The sequence below is a fragment of the Microtus oregoni genome, unplaced genomic scaffold, assembly GCF_018167655.1.
Source record: "Microtus oregoni isolate MIOR12 unplaced genomic scaffold, Mior012 000015F_ref0000493, whole genome shotgun sequence".
Taxonomy (NCBI): domain Eukaryota; kingdom Metazoa; phylum Chordata; class Mammalia; order Rodentia; family Cricetidae; genus Microtus; species Microtus oregoni.
The window spans coordinates 22,659,360-22,676,013 of NW_024543074.1; the positions used below are offsets into that span (position 1 = coordinate 22,659,360).

The 16,654-nt window shown below is 43.2% G+C and overlaps 1 protein-coding gene across 1 annotated transcript in view; it reads right to left on the minus strand.

Moving 5' to 3' along the window:
* Tlcd3a (TLC domain containing 3A) overlaps nt 1–16,654 on the minus strand; it is a 28,231-nt gene that overhangs the window by 10,820 nt on the left and 757 nt on the right. The window lies entirely within an intron of this gene.

Genomic DNA, 16,654 nt, shown 5'->3' on the forward strand with positions numbered 1-16,654 from the left:
TCCACCCTCAGAGCCCCTGGTCAAACATCAACTAGGCAGGTGGTGAGCTTGAAGCCCAGCTCTAGAGAGGCAGGGCAATCAGAGAGGCCTAGACCAATGAAAAAATCTATCTTAAAAACACAAGCTGAAAGGCACTGGAGGAATGACATTTGAGGTTGTCTTCTGGCCTCGACAAACAGACAGACAGACAGACAGACAGACAGACAGACAGACAGTGTGAGCCACACACAGTCTCCCTCTTTGAACTGGAAATTCATAAAGATCTAGTTTGGGAGGGCTGTGTGAGGAGTACATTGTCTTCCATTTTGGATTTTCTATCCCGTTCCTTAGGCTGCTCGGACATCATTAGGAGACAGGATACAGAAGCTCTCCCCACTCTCCCCATGACTGCTTCCCAGATATAAACTGAAAATATCTGCTTCATTGTGAAATATTTGTGAATTCCCAGGTGACTACCGTATATGTGCTGTGTGGGCTACTCCCCTTCATCAAAGAGATCAGCTTCCTGTCCAGGAAAATGTTCCTACAAGGAAACAGTTGAGATACACACACAAACACCTTTACTTTGAACTCCAGAATGAGAACTTGGAGGTCTCATCCATACATAAGCTTTTCGTTGTTGTTTTGTTTTGCAGCCCTGGCTGTCTTGGAACTCACTCTATAGACCAGGATGTCCTGGAACTCCCAGAGATCTACCTGCCCTCTGACTCCCGAGTGCTGGGATTAAAGGCCTGAGCCACCCCTGTCTTCATATTATCCTTTTAAAACCCTAATACAGAACATGGAATCTTGAAGTCAGTTATAGATGGAATCTTAAGTCAGTCAGTTATAGATGGAATCTTGAAGTCAGTTACTTTGTTTGGGGCCACATTTCTTTGTTACTTAGGGACTGGTGAAACAGAGAAAGAGTAGGAAGGAGGATCAGAAGATGAACTGATGGGAAGAGGCCAGGAGATAAAGGTACAGGAAGACAATCAAGAGAGACCAAGTTGGGCTGGAGAGACCGCTAAGTGGTTAAGAGCACACACTGCTCCTGCAGAATACATGAGGTCAGTTTCCAGAACCTACATAGGGCAGTTCACAGCCATCTGTACCTTCAGTTGCAGCTCTTTTGGCCTCTGAGGGCACCTGCATCACATGCACACAAACGCATGCGTGCGTGCGCACACACATGTACACACACACAATTAAAATAAATATATATATTTTTAGAGAGACAAAAATAGAGTTTTAGGGAATAAACCAAGGTCTGTTTCAAGTCAAGGGCAAGTAGACACAGAGAGATAATTACAACAATTGAGAGCAAAGGGTTGGAGCCACCAAGAAAGATGCAGTGAGGCACACAAGGAGGAAGAGGGTGACAGCCTTTTGTAAACCATTGTTTCCTTTAGGTGAACACCCATAAAAAGCCACATGGCAGAAATGAGGTGACTTGCCATTCGGGCTGAGGGTGTGGCTAGGAAGAAATTAATCACTCTCCTCTTAGTTTCTCCTGCGCGCTGCACTCAATAAACACCGGGTCAGTACAGCCCTGCCCTGATGGACGCCTGTTGTTTGCGCAGGTGGTAGTGACTATCTGGGAGGAATTCATGGCAGACGCACTGAGGTTGGGTTCAGAGAACCTGAATCCTGTTCTGGCTTTGGAACTAACTAATAAGCTGTGTAACATGGAGAAAACAATTTCAGCTCCACTATAACATGGTGTGTGGGTGGGTGGAGGGGTCTCTACCTGCTCACAGGGTGGCTTGGACAACCAAGTCATGAATCAGAACTTCATGTGCTGGGCACAACAAGGGATTATTGTTCCTGGCTGCCCGAAGCACAGTTCTCTGCTGTTAAACTTCTCAGTAAGTACTCTGGCTTGAGTGCGGGACACCGTGAGAGGCTTGTGTGGAAGGCAGGGTGCTTAGTACAGTAATGTGGAGAGGTGGGCCCTTCGGCTCTGACCTTATCCAGGGATTAATCCACGGATGAACTTAGAGTTTAGTGGACTTCTGGGTGTGCTGGGAACTTTAGGAGGGAGGGCTTAGCTATAAGGTCACCATAAGGCTGTATTTTATTTGAAAACTCTCTCTTTCTCTCCCTCCCTCCCTCTCCTTCTCCTTCTCCCTCTCTGGACCCCCCCCCCCCACCCCCATGAATGAGCAGCTTTGCTAGGCTGTGTACTCCCTTCCTCTCCACAAGCCCGAGCACAGTGGTGCCAAATGACCCTGAGTGGAAACTCTGAAACTGTGAGCCAACACGAATCCTCCTTTAGGATTGCCTTGACCTTTTTGGGGTTTTGGTTTTTACAGTGACAGAGGCTGACTAACATAATAAGCACCTGTTAGATTAAAGATATCTTTGATTGGCCTTAACCTGCCTAAACCAGTTCCAGACTTCGGCTTCCTGGGTTCTAGCGTGGTCTATTTGCAGAAGCAAACAGCCAGTCCTCTAGGAAGCACGGTCACACCCCGGGTCCATGGTTTCTGTATACAGTGTCCAGAGCCACACACCACAGGCAGTCTTAGCTCTTGTGCACCGTGATCCTGTCGATAACACCATAACTTCCACAAAGAGCTGCTTATAAAGTGCTTGCCTTTGGCTATTAGTTCCTATTTTGGGGACTTTCACATACATGTTTCTTTGTAAAAAGTGAAAAATATAGATTGCTAAGCAAGCACTTCTGAATTCATGCTTTAAAACTGTTCAAGGACATTGAGCCAGTAGGGAAATTACCTTGAAGTGAGAAGAGCCAGAAAATTCCTATGTGCAGATTCAGCTGCCTTCCTGAATTAAAAAAAAGACTAACAAGATTGGATGTCTTCATTTTCACAGGTAACTCCACAACAGGGTGACTGTTTGCTTAAGTCAGATGACATTTTGTATTGTTTTCCGATTATAAAGTGGATTATATTAAAAAATAAAACATTCCCATTACAGATAATAATCCCAAACAATAAAGCCATATTTTGGTAGAATTCTCCGCAGTCATATTCTTCGCTTTATTTGTTTTATTTTTTGAGACAAAATCTCTCTATGTAGCCCAGACTGGTCTGGAGCTCTCTATGTAGATCAGGCTGACCTCAAACTCATAGAGATATACTTAGCTCTACCTCTTGAGAGCTGGGATCAAAAGTGTGCGCCATCACCTGGTGTGGTTTGAGTTCTGGAGCTCGAACCCAGGACCTCGCATCTGCATAGCAGACGCTTGATCAGCTGTGCACCTCTCTCCAGTCCTGTTTGTTTCACTATGTAGTCAGGTCGACCCCAAACTCTTAATTCTCCTGATTTAGCTTGCTGAGCACTAGAATTAAAGGCACCACCACACTGAGCTGACTGGGTTCCACCTTTATTCACAGACCGATAGAATCAAGGCTTCTTCTTCTGTCTGGTAACTTTAATCTTAAAAATAGAGTCCCTTCCTTACGAGCATCTGGCAACTGAGTGATCATCACTTGTCCTACAGAAAGCCAAGCTTCTTTTTAAGTAGCTAATTTGTTCCTTATACAAGCAGAACTCCACCAATGTGTAGGAAGTAAGTGGTATATTTATTTTAGCACTTGATATTTAATGAAGAGATGAATGAAGAAAAAGCCATTCTTTATAAGACAAAGTCTACAGCTTTTGCTACACACAGCTAATTTTAATCATAAAAGTCATATTTTACCAAAACTGCAGGTAAGTGGCTCAAAACTAAATACAGGGTTGAGAAAGCTGATTAGCTATAAATACTTAGACATCTTAAATTTTCTTTTGTGTACGAGTGTTTTGTCTGCATGAACAGGGTACCACGTGTATGGCTGGTGCCTGTGGAAGTCAGAAGACATCATTTCCCCCAGAACTGGAGTTACAGATGATTGGGAGTCACCATGTGAGTGTTGGGAACTGAACCCAGGTCCTCTGCAAGAGCAACAAGTGCTCTTAACCGCCGAGCCATCTCTCCAGCCCATAAATATTTAAACGTCTTATTTGGGGAGGAGCCATCATGGAGAGCAGCAAGGTCACCATGGGGGTGGGGGGTGAATGTGGCCACGCTCACTGGGCTCAGAGAGTGTTAAATGGTCAGTTCACAGATTGAACTGTGAGGTGGGAGCCAGGCTGAAATACCTTTACCCACATTGCCAGGAAGCATGAAGGAGCTGTCTGGCAGAGGCCTTACAAAGATCTGGAAAGTTTTAAGTAGTATTAGTGCAGGGTGCAGGCCAGAGAGCCTGCAATAATCAAGGTGTTGCTCCCCCTCAACCCGTGGTTTATTTTGTTTCATTCTGAGGTTTTATCTTTGCCTTGATGGTACTTCATGTTTTCCTATATTATCATTATCGTGTGTATGAACCATGTACACATGCTCATGTGCATGTCAAAGGGTAACCTTCAAGAGTCTGTTCTCTCCTTCCACTGTGGATTCCAGGGATGGAACTCAGGTAGTTAGGCTTGTAAATACTTTCTTTACCCACTGGGACATGTCACCAGGCCTTATATGTGTTCTTCTATGTTGACTGTCAAGTGCAGGGCTCACTCTATCTGCCGCTGTTTAATTTCTACTATTAGCGCTTTTGAGGGGAGGGTATTTAGACACAGGGTTTCCCTGTGTAACAGCTCTGGGTGTCCTGGAGTTTGCTTTGTAGACCAGGCTGGCCTTGAACTCACAGAGATCTGCCTGTCTCTGCTTCTAGAGTGCTGACATTAAAGGTGTGTGCCACCACCGCCTGGCTACTATTAGCACTTTTATAAAACTATAATTTCTGCTATAATAGTGTATGTGTATAATAAACTCTCAGAAGAGCATCAACACTACAAAGAAAAATATTTATTGAGATCACTGTTTTCTACTAACATTAATTTAGCAAGAAAAATAAAAAAATCAGTTGAAACACAGTAAGATGGCTAGATACAAGATCAGTATACAAATATAAATGGTTTTCCATATGAGCAATGAATATCAATTAGAAAATACAATGGAAGAAGGACTATTTAAAACTTGGTTAGCTGGGCTTAGTGGTATGTGGTGATATTTTGTTTGTGCTCTAACAAATAAAGCTTGTCAGAAGATCAGAGAGTGGAGCTAGCCACTAGTTAACCATAGAGGTCTGGAGGTCTATACAGCCAGACAGGAAGTGATATGGCTTGGTGGAGAGAGGAATATAAGGTGGGAGGAGACAGTAGCTCGCTCCTTTTATCAGCTGAGGAGTTAGCAAGTAAGAGTTGGCTGTGGCTTGTTCCTTTGTTTCTCTAATCTTTCTGCATTTCCCCCATATCCGGCTCCGGGATTTTAATATTAAGACCAATTAGAACTCGTGCAACAGTGGTGCACACCTTTAATCTCAGCACTCAGGAGGCAGAGGCAAGCGGATTTTTGTGAGTTCAAAGCCAGCTTGATCTATATATATCGAGTTCCAGAAAAGCCAGGGCTACATAGAGACACCTAGACTCAAACAAACAAAAAATGGTATAAAACAGTCTAAGTGTGACAGCAACACTTATAATTCTAGCACTTGGGAAGCAGAAACAGGAGGATCAGTATTTTGGGGGGATTATAATCTAATTACATTTCTCCCTCTCCTTTCTTCCCTCCAGACCCTTCAATAGACTCTTCTCTACTCTCCTTCAAATTCACGGCCTCCTTTTCCCCTTGGAGGATCAACTTCCTAAGATCATCATTGGTTTCATGTTGAGTTGAAGACCAGTCTGAGGTACCTGAGATACTGACCCAAACCCCCATGCATACATATACCGTGTGTGTGTGTATAGACTAGTTTTAGGCCTAACAGAAATTATGCAAGATTTATATGAAAGCAACTGTATAACTTCACCAAATAGATGAATGCCTGAGCAAATAGACAACATGGCCCTATAACAAAAGATTCAATATGATAAACATTGATTTCCCCTAAATTGTTGTATAAACTCAATGTGATCTCAATCAAAACCCAACTTTTGCAAATTAGAGATAATGAATTTTTTTTAAAAGCCAAGAAATACTTGAATTGAGTAAAAGGGCATGGGGAAAGAAAAGGAATTTGGCTAGAATATATCAAAACACTCCACAACCAATCATAATTGAACCAGTAAGGAAGAAGCAAAGACATCAAGGGAACAAGACAGTCTTGAATGGTTTTCGTTTTTCTGAGACAGGATTCTGTGTATCTTAGATTGCCCTCCAACTCATGTAGCCGAGGATGATTTTGAACGTTACCCTCCTGTCTCTGTTCCAGGATCACAGCCTGTCCCACCAGGTTTCAAGCCAGCACTTTACTAAGTGAGTTATATCTCCAACCCTGTTTTTTGTTGTTTGTTTGTTTTGAGACAGGATCACAAATGGGCCACGTTGGTCTGGATGTGTAGCTGAAGATGACTCTGAACTCCTGATCTTTCTGCTTCTACCTCCTGAATATTGAGATTACAGATATGCTATGCTACACCCAGTTTATGGGGTGCTGAAGACTGGGCCCACAGTTTTGTACAATACATGCAGGCCAGTGTTCTACCAACTGAGCTACAACCCAGGCCCAAATGTATTTGTGGCAACTATGTCAGAACTAGCTAGAAAACTATAGAAATCATTAACTTCCCATCTGGAAAACTCCTAATTCTAACATTACAAGTTGAAATTTGTTTGTTTGAGACATAGTTTCACTCTGTAGCCCAGGCTGGCTATCCTCCTGCCTCGGTCTCTCTGGTGGGGAATTATGGTATGAGCGCCCATACGGGGCACATTTTGTGGTATCAGGGATTGAACATGAGCCTTGTGCACACTAAGCAGGTGAGCTTAGCCTCAGCCCTGGAAGCTGAATAGCCCATCATGAGTCATGTCCCCCCAGAGCCTCCAATGGGCACTCCTTGGGAACTAAAGGAAGGACTAAGACGAGGCCATATTAATTAAAGTGGAGCCTGCCCCTGAGACAATGATTAGCCCAAGAATCTCCTTGGAACAGACAGGGATGGGAAAGTGGTGCGAGACGGGAATGCCAAGACTATAGGCAGTTGAGGCCCAGAGCTGCTGCTAGCCCAGCTGCTGGGGAGGGATGCTGTGCAAAGGCATCGCCCTCAGAGCCTCCAAGATAGAGCCAAGCCTCCAACATGCTGTTTCAAGGCTCTGGGCTCTAGGACTGTGAACAAATGTCTATAGTCATCTTCCCCAGCTATGGCCATGCATTGTGCCAGCTCTAGGAAACAAATGCAACACTGGCGCACACTAGGAAGAAAGAAGTTCCCAGTGTACTAAACATTAAACACTAAAGACAGGCGAAGACATTTCAAAAATTATTTTTATAATTTATAGGCTTGAGAAAATTTTCCCAAGAAAGACATAAAACCCAGATGTGGAAAAAAAAATAGATGTGACAGAGTAGGATGAACAGATATGTATGCATCTAAAATCAAACAGTGGGGCCGGGGAGATGGCTTAGCTGCTTAACGTGCTTGCCACCAAGCCTGGCAACCTAAATTCCACCTCCGGGACCCACATGGTGTAGAGAGATCCGACTGCCACACTGAGTCCTCTACACACGCGTGCGCGCGCGCGCGCACACACACACTCGCTTGTATGCAAGCAAGCACACACACACACACACACACACACACACACACTAATAAATATCTTTAAAATTTTTACGAATAGTTATTCAAATTATAAGACCAGAGATAGAAGAAAGGCAAACAAGCTAATACAAACTTTATAATATTTAAACCATCGATACTATCTGGTATGCTAAGGATTAAAAGATAGGCATTCTATTATAGTGCTAATGTAAGATAAATATACATTAAAAGAATTTTTGTGCCAGGCAAGTGGTATGTACTTCTAATTTCAGGAGCAGCACTTGGAAGGCTGAGGCAGGAGGAGCATGAATTTGAGGCCATCCTGGGGTAAACAGTAAGAACTTGTCTTAAAACAAAAAAAAGAATATTGCTATAGTAGCAGAAATATTTTTAAAACTCTAAATAACTAGTACCATGGCGATTAAATATTTTTCAGTATGTTCTAACTATGGAATACTATATTTATCTGTAGATATTAAAAAGAGAACTGTGAATAGGGTGTACCTCTGTGGTACAATGCTCATGTAGCATACATGAGACCTTGGGTTCCACCTTCTCCATTGGAGAGACAGAAAAAGAGAGACAGACAGCCAAACAGACTAGGCCAACTATACAGAAAAGGATTTCCAGAATATACTAAGGGGGATAAATGGATGAGAACAAATTACTGAACAATAAACGTAATGCAATATAATTTGTGGTCATAGTGGTTAAAATGTGATGGGCGCCCGCTGTGGTGTATAATCATAGAAGGCTCACCGGGAAGAACATCTAAGTGCTGGCACTGTTGCCTCTGCAGAAGGCTGCACACGTGCTGGTTCTGAATGTGTATACGTGATGGTGGAATGAAGGAGGACTTCTTCATTTTCTTCCATGTTCTATGAGTTTTTCCAATAAATGTGACTTGCTCTTTATTACATAAGTAGGAGGGAAAGACAAAATAAGCGAAAGTGATGGAGCTAATTGCAAGTTAGCAGGATGCTGGAAAATACTTTTCGGTATCATGACCATGTGTTTTGAAATCTAGTTAGAAAATGGAATTTAGTACTTCCAGAACAGACACACGCATAGCACGTGCTTTTGCCAGCCATGAGGGTCTCATCATTTTCTGAAGTGTGAAAACATCATATAAGTGCCTATGAAGAAATCATTCTGATTTTTCCAAGAAGGCTGAAATAGGAGAAGTCCAAAGACAAACAGTGCTCAGACAGGTGCAGAGCCAACCTTGGTGTCAGGCCTCTCATTTTATTACCCTGTCTCATCTCCGGCACTAGGGTAAAGGCTAAGGAATAATATACGTGGAAACATTTAGTTATGCACTAAATACCGTCTGCACTCACTCTATTGTATTGCTCCCAAACCGTTTGTTATTGAATAGTATAGTGTGCTGTCGTGTCTGCCCACAAGCTGCTAAACTATAAACACAGCATGTTAATGTGCAAGGCAAGGCAAAAGAAGAGAGAACAAAGAAAAACTCAGAAAAAGCTAAGATTTTATAGGTTGTTGAGAATGTGTGACTGTCACGAAGGAGCAAAGTCCATGTTTTCTGATATTAAGGATTTAGAAACCAAGTGAGATGAATATGAGAATGGCCTCTTTTCTCTTTTTCTTTTTGAGAAGGTGTCTCATGTAGGCTGGCCTCGAATCCACTATGTGGCTGAGTATGACTTAGAACTTCTGATCTTCCTGCCTTGGAATTACAGGTCTGTATCACAGTGCTTGGCTTTTTGGGCTGCTGGGATCTCAAGGGAATAATGCATCAGAATCCAACAGGCACTGGGCTGAAGACATAGCTATACACAAAGGTCTGAATTCAATCTCCAGCATCCCATAAAACCAGATGTGGTAGTGCACACCTGTAATTCCAGTACATGGGAGGAGATAAAGGTAGGAAGATCAGAGGGCCAAGATCACCTTTAGTTCCATGGGGGCTTTGAGGCCCACCTAGAGTACATGAGATATTATGTTTTATCTTTCTGTTGTTTCTTTGTTTTTGAAGAATTCAACAGGTGGAAAAGATCCAAAGAAACAGAAAAAAGGTCTGAAATAGCCATAGTACTGGTAAGAAATTGAAGGGTTCATTGGTTTGTTTGGTTTGGGGATAGAACCCAGGACCTCATGCATTCTAGGCAAGTGCTCTACCACTGAGCTACCTCCCCAGCTGAGCTGCCAGCCTAGCCTGTAAGTGATTTTTGTAGAAGAAATTACTCTACTATTGTAGCTCTACTGCAATGATTGTACTAATTAACATCAATTTTATGAAGCAAGTGTTTTTTATACTTAAGTCTACAACTTGCACACATGGGGCAGTTATTCTCATCTATACAACTGCTACTTGAATGAGGATGTGGAAAGTGATCTCAGTGTAGCCAATGGGAAGTCTAAGTTTGAAACATCTGGGAGCTTGCATATATGCATGACTGAGTGCCTCTGTTGTGACCGTGGGAATGGGAGCTGCTGAAGCTAACTGGAGATTATGATCTTCTTTGCAAGAATGGGCATGCACAGTGAGCCACAGTACCAATCAAAACAAAACTGGTGTCTAGGATGTAACATTTGGAACCATCCAAATGTCAATCAAAACAAATGCCAAGGTGTTACGTTGGATTCAAGAATAATGGACAGAAAAAGAACTGGTTATCCTGACAAGCCATGAACTAAAACAGCTGGTAAAGACAGAGATTGGCTGGGTGTGATGGGTTGGGCATGATGGCTCACATGTTTAATTCCGGCATTCAGGAGGCAGAGGCAGGTAGATCTCTGTGAGTTTGACGCCAGTTTAGTTTATGTAGTGAGTTCCAGGACAGCCAGGGATACAAAGTGAGGCCCTGTCTAAAAAAAAAAAAAAAAAAGGGGGGTGGGGAGAGGGAGAGAGAGAAAAGAAGAAAGAAAGAAAGAAAGAAAGAGAGAGAGAGAGAGAGAGAGAAAAGAAAAAGAAGTATCAAGAAGACTGGAGGGGGCTTGAGAGATTGGCTGCTCTTCTAGAGGTCCTAAATTGAATTCCTAGCAACCACATGATAGCTCACAATCATCTATAATGAGATCTGATGCCCTCTTCTGGTATGCAGGAGTACATGCAGACAGAATACTGTATGCATAAAATATAAATAAATCTTAAAAAGAGGGAGCGAGAGAAGGCTGGAGAGATTACTCAGAGATTAAGAGCACTGGCTACTCTTGCAGAATACCCTGGGATCAATACCTAGCACCCACATGGTGGCTCACAAAAGTCTGTAACTCCAGTTCCAGAGGATCTGATGCCCCTTCTGGCTTGTTCAGCTACTATATGTACATACATGCATACATATCCACACACATAAAAATAAAACATCCTTTTTTTGGTAAGCACTAATTAAGAATAAGATTTGGCATAAGAACTAAACTACAGTATATTCTGTGCTCCCTAGCTGTTCTGGAACTTGCTCTGTAGACCAAGCTAGCTACAACTCAGCTCTGTCTGTCTCTTCTGAACGCTGGAATTCAAGGCATGGGCCACCACCCTGGATCAATATATTTTTCTATTTCACGACTGTTGTAGAAAACTGGGTATGGTGGCACATGTTTTCCAGGATGGAAGCGGGAGGACTGTGGATTTGTGCCAGCCTGGACTACATATCTGGTTGCAGGCCAGGCTAAACAATATGGTGAGACCCTACCTCAAACAAACAAACAAACAAACAAACAAAAATGCTAATATCACCTACTTCTAAAACTAGTGTAGCCAAAGGCCACACACCATTTCCATAAAGGTCCTTAGGGCTCTTAAGCACCATCACATTCGATTTGGTCATTATGGGTGACAAAACCTTCACAGAGACCCACCTGCCTCTTGCTCCTGCATTCTGGGATTAAAGGCTTGTACCACCCGCCCAGGGAGAAGGAGGTGCTATTAACATTTAATGGGCATAGACCAGTAATTTTGACATCCTGTACTTTTACTTACTTGTTTGTTGTAGTGCTGGGCTCAGACCTTTAGGAGGTTATAGAGAGGGGAGCCGTCATGGAATAACAATTTTTGGTCGAGCCTAGTGGTGCAGGACGATAATTCCAAATACTCTGGGGGCTAGTGTAGGAAGACCACAAGTTCAGTGCTTGCCTGGATTGTAGAGAGAGATCAATGCCAGCCGGGCAAATTAATGAGACCCTGTCTTAAAATAAAAAGTAAATACAGGGCTGGGGTGTAGCTCCATGGCAGAGTAGTGGCCTAGCATGCATGAGGTTCTGGGTTTAATCCCCAGGGTGGACACTGGGCTCACTCTCCCTCTGTGTGTATGGAATGTGTGTGCAGTCTGCATGGGTGCACATGGAGGCCAGTCAAGGACTTCGGGTGGCCTGCCCCAACACTTTCTGCATTCTTCCGTTGAGACAGGGTCTCTCACTGAAATGAAACTTGGCATTTCATCTAGGCTGGCTACCCATGGAGCCCTCAATCTGCCTGCCCCAATCCCACCATGCTGTACTGGCATGACAGCCATGCCCAGCTTTTTCCATGGGTGCTGGGGATTTGAACTCAGGTCCTCATGTTTGCATAGCAAGTGCTCTTACTCCCTGAGCCATCTTCCCAGCCCAAGACCCTGTCTTGATCTTATAAAAAGAACACAGGCTATTAATAAAGTATAGCTCCCTCAAAACAGTAGAACTTCGAAACACTAAATTGACAGGAAGGGGTTAGCTGAGCTCACCAGCTCTCACTAGCAAAGACTGTCCAAATCACTTCCTGTATCCTTAGCACCACTTTCTACTGACACAGCAGGAAACATTATGGGGATCCCTCTTGAGAGATTTCTGTTATCTTTCCACCTCACTCTTACGTTTCCTCAGAGAGGGACCACACAGTTCCCTCACAGCCTGCTGGCCCACTCCCTTTATTTATGTCTCTTTTGAAATAGGATCTCACTGGGTAGTTCAGATGAAGCTCAACTTGCCATCTTCCTACCTGGCCCTCCCAAGTACCAACAGAGGTTACGGGTGTGTGCCACCACACCTAGCTTCCAGTCACCTGTCAAAGGGTGTGTTCCTCAAGCTTTAGTTTTGTTTCATTGATTGTCTTTTGTATCAAAGACTGACTTTAAGTTCAACATGCAGCTGAAGGTGACCTTCAATTTCTAATCCTCCTGCTTCCACCTCCCAAATGCTGGGAAGACAGTTATGTACCAGCACACCCAGTGTGTGCTGTGCTAGGGATCAACTCCAAGGCTTTGTGCTCCGCCAACTGAGCTACATCCCCAGCTCCTTTTCCGAGTGCATGCCTTATGTGTGGGATTTGTGGTATTATTCAGTTCTCTATAATACCTTGTACCACCTGTACCCCATGCCACAGAATAACAGGAAATTATCTTTAAAAGCCCCGTTCATTTGTGAGAGTATCACAAACTCATTTGCATATCCAAATCCCTCTTCTCTATAAACTTCCGCACTAAATTTCTATGAAGAGCATGCCATCTGTTTTTCTCCAGCCAAAGGTATTTTTCCCTCTTTGCTTATTATAAACAGCTTGGCCTGTCATTGCTTATCCTATTTTTTTTTGTTTTGTTTTTGAGACAGTGTTTCTCTCTGTATCTTTGGCTGTCCTAGAACTTGATTTATGGGCCAAGCTGGCCTTGAACTCATAGAGATCCACCTGCCACTGCCTCCCAAGTGCTGGGATTAAAGACATGTGCCACTATTTTTTTTAAATTGTTACATTTATTTATTTATTGTGTGTGTGTGTGTGTGTGTGTGTGTGTGTGTGCACGTAGGTCTGAAGATGGCAATTGGAGCTCCCTAAATTGCATGTCGAGGCCCTGTCCAGTGGATCAGCAGACCGTTGGGGACTGTGTGCAGCCTGTCCCTGAAGAAGAAAGAGTGAGGTGGAGGAGTGCGTGGGATTAGTTTTTCTCCTTTTACCATGTGGGTGCCAGGGACTCGGGCCATTAGGCTTAGTGGCAAGTGTCTTTCCCGCTGAGCCATCAAGCCAGCCACAATGCAGGTTTTAAACTAGTATCTACCTGGACTCTTTTAAAGAGCCCACATGTTTTTGTACTGTACAAATCCCCTAAGTTGAACTTGCATTTAATATATTATTAATATTGGAGTTGGGGACTTCAGAAGGAAGAATGGTTTTGAGTGGTGGCAGATAGTGACCACAGACAATGGGTACAAAGGACAGCCAGCAATAAGCAGACAGTATGAATCTGGCCTGGACACGGACATCTTGGCTCTAGATTCTCTGTAACAATACAGGTAGCTCAGAAACAAAGAGAGGAAAACAGGACAAGCGTTGATGACAGGAGGGAACCTGGTGTCACCACTCCTCTGCCTCCAGTCCTTCAAAGGCTATCCGTTCCCTTAGGACAGTGCTCCACCCAATTCTCCAGCCTCTACTTGTACCACTCTGGCCCTGACTTTCAAAACCCCACATCCTAGCCAGGTCCTTTCTTCCTCATAGCTCTGCACACACTGTTACTTTGGTTCGCCATCCCTTTGCTTCCGCATCGTTGCAGCTTAAGAATCACTTCCGGAGAGAAAGCTTCCCCAGCGGCGTCCACACCCTTGATCTCTTAGTACATCTCTCAGTGTGCGCTGTTGTTGTCTGGCTTTGGACCTATCACAATTACATCTTTATTTGTATGAATACTATCTCCTTCCATGCAGTTAACTTTGTGGTGGCAGGCACTTGGTGGATCCGGTTCTTCGCTGAACTCAGCACCCAGCCTAGCTGCCTGTCGCCAGTAGGAAGGTGTTGAATAGTAATTGAATGAGTGGATGAATGACAGAAACACTTATGAATGACATAGGATCTAGGCTGTTTTGTTTGAACCGGCCCTCCATTCCCTCAACTGTTAAATTGGGATTAGGGTAATTACAAACTTCAGAATTGCTCTGTGGATTAAGAGTCAAGGTATGTAGTATGCTTGGTATGTGTATGACATATAATAAGCATTAGGAAACATTAGCCATTATCATCATTAAAAAGCAACTATCTAAGTAGCCGAAACTCTTAAACATTGTCAGTAGGAATGTGAACATAATACCCTTTCTTACAGCTGTAAACACAGGTAGATCAGACCACTTAGCAATCTTACCTCTAGGTATACACTTTGGTGAATTAAAAACTTACACAAAAATGTAGACAGGAATGTTTATAGCAGCTTTATTCACAACTCCTCAGAACTGAAAACAACCCAAATGTTTTCAAATCAGTGAGTAGATAAATCAGTGGAGTACTCATGGCAAGAAACAAATTGAGGACACAAGTAATAACCTGGAGGACTCACAAATCCACTATGTTAAGTGAGGGAAGACTCAAAAGGTGACATACTGTATGATTCCACTTATATGGAATTTATATGACATTCTGGAAAAGTCAAAACTCTAAAACTCAGGCCAGTGGTTTCCAGGCACTAGAATGGATGTGAAGAAAAGTAGGGGGAAGATGGCAATGTCCTAACTGGGTTGTGGTGTGCTTACATGACTATGTGCATTTATCAAAGCTCATGGCATTGGAAACAGAGAAGAGCTAATTTTACTGTATGCAAATTATACCTAATTTGCAATAGAAAACTAAATTGATAAGGTAAAGCTGTGCTTTCCTTCAGGAATGGTGCACATGGTTTCCTCTCTCTTTCTACTCATACTCCCTTTCTTATCTTGTTTATCTTATTTTCTTAATTTTATGTGCATGGGTGTTTTGCCTGCATGTACATCTGTGCACCATGTGCATGCCTGGTGTCCAAGGAAGCCAGAAAAGCCCTTGGAGCTGGAGTTTCAGACTATTGTGAGCGGCCACATGGGTGCTGGGACTTGAATCCAGTTCCTCTGGGAAAGCAGCCAGTGTTCTTAACTGCTGAGCCATCTCTCTAACCCCTGTATTTGTTTGTTTGTTTTGTTTTGTTTTGTTTTTAAGACAGGGTTTCTCTGTGTAGCACTGGCTGTTCTGGAACTCACTCTAGACCAGGCCGGGCTCAACTCACAGACATCTGTCTGCCTTTGCCTCCTAAGTGTTGGGATTAAGGCATGTGCCTACACTACCACCCCAGACCTAGCCCCTTTATTTTCTTAATTATGTATATGTCTGTCTGCCTTCTGTTTGTGAGAGCTCTTGGGAGGCCAGAGAGGATGCTTTATGCCCTGGAGCTGGAGTTGCATTTGGTTGTGAGTTGCTCAATGAAAGTACTGGGAACTAAACTCGGGTCCTGGATCCTCTGGAGGAACAGAAAGCACCTTTAACTGCTGAGCCATCTCTCCAGCCTTTGTTTTTGATTTTGTTGTTGTTGTTATTGTTTTTTTGTTTTGTTTTTTTTTCGAGACAGGGTTTCTCTGTAACTTTGGAACCTGTCCCAGAACTTGAACTCACAGAGATCTGCCTACCTCTGCATCCCGAGTGCTGGGATTAAAGGTGTGTGCCAACCACCCACCCAGCTATTTTTGAATTTTGAGACACAGTTTCACCACATAATCCAGCTGGCCTCAACTCCATCTTCCTACTTCAGTTTCAGAGTACCAGTATTTACAGGTATGTGCTACCACTGCCAGGTGGCACCTATATTTTCTGATAATAAAAGCTGGTACCTAAGATTTCTGATAATACTATATGTTCATTGTAGACATGTGGAGAAATGCAGAAAAAAATATTTCTTTGTCATTGACATTTGGTTGAGACAGGGTCTCATGTAACCCAGGCTGGCCTCGAACTCACTCCTTGTCCTCAGCCTCCACCTTCATCCATCTGTGATTATAGGCTAGTGCCATCACACACAGCCAATTTTGCTCTCAGAAATATATATTCTACTTTCTGAAACGCACTGTGTGTACATTCCTATGGCATTAAATAATTTTCAAAACCATAGTTTTATGAGTCAACAATCTGTGTGCGCCAGATGCACGGAGGTCAGAGGACAACATGTGAGAGTCAGGACTCTGTCCACATGTGGATTCCAGGCAGAATTCAGCCGTGGTGCTTGGGGCAAGTGCTCTACTGGTTGAGACATCTCACTGACCCCGACTCTCCTCCTGCAGTGTAAATTTTTAAGCATTTCTTTGTGGCTAAAAATTATATTGCTTACACAAATATTTTTTGGCAAACTAAAATTACAATCAAGTTCCATCCCCAACACTACAACTTTTTTTAAATGAAAAAAGCCAATTATATATA